The 7588-nt window shown below is 50.9% G+C and overlaps 1 long non-coding RNA gene across 1 annotated transcript; it reads right to left on the bottom strand.

Annotated features, from left to right (window-relative positions):
* Positions 1-6150: 6150 nt before the first annotated feature.
* Positions 6151-6933, bottom strand: LOC114621611. The gene is made up of 3 exons (XR_003711455.1): positions 6789-6933; positions 6664-6711; positions 6151-6385 (listed from the first exon to the last, which is right to left on the bottom strand). It is a non-coding gene; the product is annotated as an uncharacterized LOC114621611 (long non-coding RNA).
* Between the last annotated feature and the right edge of the window lie 655 nt (positions 6934-7588).

Genomic DNA, 7588 nt, shown 5'->3' with positions numbered 1-7588 from the left:
TCTGGCTGGACAGGATAGAAACCTTGGTCAGCTCCTGGAGCAGCCTTCATCTTAGCTTGGGATGTTAGGTGATGTGGGAAGTAGCAGGTGGATGAAGGGGAGAGCCAGAGAGATGAGCCAGGACGCACCCTCGCCAAGGACTCAGGTCATGTGCAGCTTTGGGCTCATCCCTGGGACTGAAGGGGACAAAGCTGCGATGCCTTTGGTCTGATTCCAACAGCCACAGCCAGGAAGTGCCATAGTTAATGAATTCAATCACACTCTTTCGGATAACACACTTTGGAACTGCTTTAGGGTTTTGTTTTGTTTTTTTTTAATAAATCTTTTACTATCCAAAAGTCAGTCTGTTAACAATCGGCAGTGTGTGTCCTAATTCCTGAAAACCTATGTTGACTGTTGCGGTTTTTTTTGTTGTTGTTGTTTTGGGATTTCTTGGTTTTGTTGTTGTTGGTTTTTTTGTTTTTGTTTTGTTTTAGACTCAAAAAGGGGCGTGTCCCTTCCAAGGGGGCTTCCCTTCCAATGACTTTACTCAGGGCTCACTGAAGGACCTCAGACACCCAAGGAACATCACACTGATGCCCCTGCACACCACTGCCACGTATCCCAGTGATGGCGACAGGCCTGGAGCCTCTCTACCTCCTGAGCCTCAAGCATCTTCAAACGTATGTGGTACCAGGATTTGGGAGCTCCAGAACCGAACATTTATCAGAAAAGACAGGGAAAGCCACGCCCACCCAGTCACAGATGGATGGGTTGATGCCGCAAAGGGAGCGTGGCCCTGGCGTGGGTTCGGGAGGCTGAACTGCCGAGGCTCCCAAAGCCATGGCAGTCTCGACTGCATTGCCCAGCCACAGTACCAGCCCAGAACCTCATCCTCTTCCGCCTCCAAGTTACTTCCTTGGGACGTGACGTTAGGCCTTGCCCTTTTGGAAGTGGTTCTGCAAACATGGCCTCGTTCTGCCTGGTGACCTCATCAGCCAAGCCCCTCCCCTCCCCAGCTCCTCCCCCACCCTCTGTCAGAACACCTCAAAGGGATGTCAGAGCTGAACAGGAAGTAGAACTGTTTCTGGCTCCTCCCAGACTGAGACAGAGTCTCTTAGCAACTAAAGAGGGCTTCCAGGATTGGGGGTGGGGTGGGGGGATACTAGGAGTGGTTGCTGACCAGACACGTCTGCCACAGATTCCATCTTGGCCCTGGCGAGACAGGACTTGAGCAGTTACTGAGCGTGTTGGCGTGTTTATGTGGGGTAGTCAGTGGCTCAGCTGGCTGAGGTCCCTCTGCGAGATCTATGCAACCAATCCCAAAGTTCCCCCTCCTTTGTTGCCGCCGCTCAGGGGTCAGAGGACCCTTGATATTCAGATGGCTTCTTACTCTGGCCCGGAGACTCCTCTCATGGCCCAAGTGAGTGGCTGCTCCCATGCTGTCAGGAGAATCATGGGAGAGGGAAGCATGAGACAGATCCCTGTGCCTAACCTTCAGGACCCACCACTCCCTGGAGAATCTTCACAACGGACCCTCTCTTTATCAAGGAAACAGCTGCCAGTGTGTCCCTGCCCCTATCTCCATGCACTGCCTCTCTTGGGGTTTTCATTGCTGTGAAGAGACACCATGTTGAAGGCAACTCTCATAAAGGACATTTAATTGGGGCTGGATTACTGATTCTGAGTTTCAGTCCATTATCATCATGGTGGGTAGCTTGACAGTGTCCAGGCAGGCACAGCCTTGGTGGAGCTGAGAGTTCTATCTACATCTTATTCCAAAGGCAAAAGGGAGAAGACTGTCTCCCACATGGCTAAGAAGAAGGTCTCAAAGCCCCACACCCACTGTGACACACTTCTTCTAACAAGGCCACACCCACTCCAACAAGACCACATCCACTCAAACAAGGCCACGCCCACTCCAACAAGGCCACACCTCATAACAGTGCCACTCCCTGGGCCAAGCGTATTCAAACCACCACACTGCTCATTGAACCCTATTCTCTCGAAGTGTAGGTGGGGTCAAACCTCACATGGCTCTGGCTCCAGTACTGGATGAATCTATCAGCCAAGGAGGGTGTCGTGGCTACTCCTGGTTTTCAACTGGACTATATCTGGAATGGGCTACACGCCAGAATTGGAGGGCTCACCTGTGATCCAGATCTTGAGGCTGGAAGACACAAGTTTCTAACCTAAATCTTGGCATGGAGATCTTGATGTCTACTGGCCATGGAAAGCTTAGGCCCAGGCAAGGTAGGTAGTACAGGCCCTTAATCCCAGAAGACTGAGATCTCTGAGTTCAAAGTCAGCCTGGGACAAAGCAAGTCCCAGATCTATGCATGGTGGTGCACACCTTTAATCTGGGCCACACCTTCCCCTGAAGGCCTACATAAGGACATTGAAAGAAGGAAGACTCACTCTTCTCCTGTTTGCACTTACTTGCCAACACATCTGTTGGAACCCTCTTCTACAGAAGACCAGCTGAAACAACTAGCCTCAAGGGACTGAGCAACTACTAGACTCTGGGACTTCCCATTCACAGCTGCCCATTGTTGGGTTAATTGGACTACAGACTGTAAGTCATTCCGGTTAGCATTCTGTCTAAACTCCACCCCCAGTTACCTGGCAACAGCCAGGTATGCTCCGCCCCACAGCTACCTGGCAACAGCCAGGTCGGCCTGCCCACTATAAAAGGGGCTGCTTGCCCCCTCCTCTCTCTCTTGATCTGCTCTCTTGCTCAATCTCTTGATCCCTTTGTCCCTTCACCCCTTCCCTTCCCCCCTCTCTCCCCGTGCTCATGGCCAGCCTATACTTCTCTACTCTCTCTCTCTGCCTCTACTACTCTCTTAACTCCCCTCCTCGTGCCCTGAATAAACTCTATTCTATATTATACCGTCATGTGACTGGTCCCTCAAGTGGAAGAGATGCCTCAGCACGGGCCCACCGCAACATCCCCTTCACCCCATACCTCACCACACCCCTATAGAACATATCCTATATCTCTTTGTCTTTTTATAAACACATCAATGACAATAAATTCCCTTAGTATGTACAGACATTCCATAAGGTCTGTTAACTCTAGAGATCCCTGAACAATCCAGAGAATGAGGATCCAAGAACAACCGTCGCAGACATCTGAAGCTCTTCGTGAGCCTTCAAAGCTGCCCCCCACCCGACAGCAATCCTTCCATTGGCTGCTCCCAAGCCCCGTACCAGGTGACCCCAGAGACCAGAGGATCTGAGCCTCAGACGAGCCTCAGACGATCCTCAGACGCTACACAGCCAGCCTGCTCCGAATTCACAAAAGGAAGACGCCCCGGGGAGATGAGAGCCTGTGGTGGAAACTCTCAGCTAGCCAAGCTCTTGGATTCTTTTCCGGTTCCAAAAGGCGAGGGTAGGTGGGAGCACGGTGGGGGTGGGGTGGAGTGGAGGAGAGGAATCTGGGCTGAGAACTGCCAGCAAGGTACCTCTCATGGATCAGCACAGCAGGAGGCACCTTCTTCCCTCTGAGAAACAGGAAATCCACCTGCAGTGATCTGAACTCATTTGGGAGACCCAGGCGACAGGACAAAGGCTGAGGAGTTTCAAGAGTTGCGTTTTCTTCCAGGTTGTAAGCATCTGGTAGTACAGAGACAAAGCCTCTTGCGTCATCCCAGCCCCCTCCATCCTTCCCCCCTTCCTCCCCCCTCCCCATTCTCCAGAACCAGAAGACAAGACTGTTTCACAAATAAAGTCTTTGCTGTGGATTGAGCCTCAGTGCTGAAGGCTTGCTCTCAGCCACGGGGAGCTATCTGGAGGTGATAGATCCTGGAAGAGATGGGTTCTAGAGAAAGTTAGATCCTTGGGTACCTGTCTTTGGAGAGGACTGTGAGATCGTAGCCTCTGTCTGTCTCTCTCACACCTGAGGGGAGCAGCTTCCTTCACCATGCACCCTGCCTACGACACGCCACCATGAGCCCTAAACAAGGACTCTCAGTCACGGAATGACCCCTCCACAACGTAGCCATTATAGCAACAGAAAAATAACAGAAGCCCTCATTAACCTCTCCTGGAGCTCGTTCATCCATAGATCCAGAACTATCTGCCTTCTTCAGGCGGACATTAGTTGTCAGCCAGAGGTCAAGGCTGTATGCTAAGTGTCTCACGGGTTTTCTCTGTCATGCTTACAATGACAGATATCGACTGAATACCTGTGGTGGCTTGAATAAAAATGGCCCATAGGGAGTGGCACTATTAGGAGGTGTGGCCTTGTTGGAGGAAGCATGTCACTGGGATGGGCTTTGAGGTCTCAGATGCTCAAGCCAGGCCCCAGTGAGTTGCAATCTTTTCCTGCTGCCTACGGATCTAGATGTAGAACTCTCAACTACCTCTCCACCACCATGTCTGCCTGCAAGCCGCCATGCTTCCTGCCGTGATGATAACAGACTAAACTTCTGAACTTTAAGGCAGCCCCAATTAAATGTTTTCCTTTGGGCTGGAGCGATGGCTCAGCAGTTAAGAGCACCGACTACTCTTCCAGAGGTCCTGATTTCAATTCCCAGCAACTACACGGTGGCTCATAGCCATCTGTAATGGAATCCGATGCCCTCTTCTGGTGTGTCTGAAGACAGCAACAGTGTACTAATATGCATTAAACGAATAAATGACTCTTTAAGAAAAAAGTTTTGTGCTGGGCAGTGGTGGCGCACGCCTTTAATCCCAGCACTTGGGAGGCAGAGGCAGGTGGATTTCTGAGTTCGAGGCCAGCCTGGTCTACAGAGTGAGTTCCAGGACAGCCAGGGCTACACAGAGAAACCCTGTCTCGAAAAACCAAAAAAAAAAAAAAAAAAATTGCAACAACAAAAAAAAATGTTTTCCTTTATAAGAGTTGCTGTGATCATGGTGTCTCTTCACAGCAATAGAAACCCTAAATAAGGCAGTACCTACTATGTGTCCAATGCTAGCTTAAGTGTTAGCTGCTGCATAGATCAAAACCCAGCCACGAGCCTACCTACACAAGGCAGAACTAAGATCCATTTACAGTGAACTTGATGACCATACCACAAAAAGATCACAGCCCTTGGGTCTCTTACGTAGCTTTCCAGAGACGTGGAACGGCGGGAAGTAGCTGGAAATGTTTGCAACCTGCCGCCAACATTCTGGGGTCACTGAAGGGAGCTATCTATCATCTACTGGAACCGGCCAGAAAGAGCCTGAGGCTGGAGCGAGTGAGCACAGGAGCCAGAGTGTGTTTCAGAGCCTCCTCTGTAAAATGGCATGATTACGGTCATTCATTGTTTTGTGGAGAGCTGAGTCCCTTTGCAAGGTGGGAAAGGGTCAGGAGGTATCAGAGCCCTGCCTCTCCGTTTTGCAATCAGAAGACAAAGCAGAAGAGTCAGCCTGAGCTTTCACACCCAGGGCCCGAGCTTCCCTCAGCAACACCCACACTGACTTCGGAAAAGTCTTGTGGACCAGAACTGGCTGGGAACAAGCAGAGAGGGCCAGCCCAGGAGTGTAGGTAGCTCAGGCAGTGGGTGTGTCTCCAGGAAAAGGTAAAAGTGTATAAAATGACTTTAGGGCCCAGCTAGGTCTCCCCAGACAGGAAGCATCAGTGGGCACAGTCACCTGCCCAGTATGAATCTGAGCTTCGTGTGCTGCCTGTGACCTGGTCCTTGCGGTTGGGCAGAAGGTCTCCTGTTTCGCCTGAGTGAGTTCTCATTAGCCATGGAGGCTAGCACTCATTTACAGGATACTGAATTGTTGCTGCCAGTTGGACGACATTCCCACCAACCCATGAGCACACACAACTTGGTTTGATATGCATTCCGGTCAGAAGACACCTGTTGGTCCACGTTGCCGGGTCATTAGCATAGAAGTCAGCTCACAGCAACAGCTCTGGAACTCCACCGGAAACTGGTACCTTTAACAGGGTTCTATGAGTCACGTGGTCATGGGTGCTCAGAGCACTAGACAGCTACAGCATCCTGCCCGTGGTGCCCCCCACCCTCAATGTGCCAAATCACCACCATAAAGCCCAGAAATGCTAATCACGTGGCTCCAAATAGACTGGGGAAATATTTACACTATGAGCTAAGCAGGAATGTTTGGCCTCAATCGGAAACGAGTGTCAGACGTCACCACTGGGCTCTCAAGCTTGTCACCCCGGGGTCCACGAAGCTGCGTGAGCACTGATTTAGAGTTACAGAAATACTTTAGCAAGTGGTAAATTCACAAACACCCGTGACAAGAACAGTGCGCGATCAGCATTCTGACGGCCTGGAACTCATTCCTTAGCAGTCCTCACTGGTCTCCCCGCTCTTGGCCTGGGTCGAAAAGCGGTGGTGGGAAAGAGCCCGGAAGTTGCAAGTTGCGCGCGCAGTAAAGATCTAGCCCATCTTTGCAAATCCCCTCCGTGTTCCAGGACAGGCTGTCAGGGACAAAGGATTCTCTTATTGTTGTGACTTACTACCTTTGCTTTCCTGTGATGTGTCCACAGCTGGAACCCACTTCCAGCCCTGTTCACGGGCCAGCGGGATAGCTGTTTCTGCTACAGCATACTCAGCCCCTGCGACCCCTGTACCCCAGAGAGGCAGGGTGGGGGGCTCTGAGGTCTGCCAAGTTCTGTTGCTTATTACCCCCGTGACCACCCACATCACAGAAGCCTGCCGGAAATTGAGCAATATGTTCCTGGCACCCTCACAGTACCGGATCTCCTTGCTTCAAACCAAGGTCCAGCCCGGGCTAGCCAGCTTCCTAGTGAGAGAGTGAGAGAGTTAGGGAAAGGCCCTGTTGCTTCCCTGAACTTAATGAAAGTATAGAAATTGACCCACCATAGCCCCAGTCTGGCCAAAGGAGGGGCAGAATCTCCCTGTCGTTCTGTGAGCAGCTGTATCTCTCTGACCCAGTGTGAAGGGAGCCACAGGAGGCTCAGACTCTCAGCAGTCCTAGGGATTCACGCCAAAGAGACCTCGGAGAGAATGAAAGGTGGTCAGAGGGACGTGTACAGGCTGCTTATGTGGCCAGTGGCAGCCTGGCTCTGTAGCCTCCAGGAGGGTCTGAGGGAAGTCTGCAAAGTGAATTTCCCCAGAAGATTTTTCTTAAAGATTTCTTTATTTCGGGCTGGAGAAATGGCTCAGTGGTTAAGAGCACTGACTGCTCTTCCAGAGGTCCTGAGTTCAATTCCCAGCAACCACATGATGGCTCACAACCATCTGTAATGGGATCGGGTGCCCTCTTCTGGTATCTGAAGACAGCTACAGTGTACTCAATCACACAAGAACTAACATCACTTCACTTTAAAAAAAAAAAAAGATTTGTTTATTATGTATACAGTGTTCTGCCTGCATGCATGCTTGCCACCAGAAGAGAATACCAGGTTACATTACAGATGGTCGTGAGCCACCATGTGGTTGCTGGGGATTGCACTCAGGACCTCTGGAAGAGCATCCAGTGCTCTTAACCACTGAGCCATCTCTCCAGCCCCCCAGAAGCATTTTGACAGGTACAGAACAGGAGTGAAGAACCAAAATATCAGATTTACCCTCAGCGGGCTCCCAAGGCCACCAGAGGAAGGTCTATGCTAGTTGGTGTCGGTCTTTAAATAAAGTGTCCAAAGAAAGCCTTTTATGGT

This window comes from Grammomys surdaster, unplaced genomic scaffold (genome assembly GCF_004785775.1).
Source record: "Grammomys surdaster isolate TR1022 unplaced genomic scaffold, NIH_TR_1.0 183, whole genome shotgun sequence".
NCBI lineage: Eukaryota > Metazoa > Chordata > Mammalia > Rodentia > Muridae > Grammomys > Grammomys surdaster.
The sequence above is the reverse complement of the archived record's forward strand: the minus strand, read 5'-3'. Positions and strand labels throughout refer to the sequence as shown.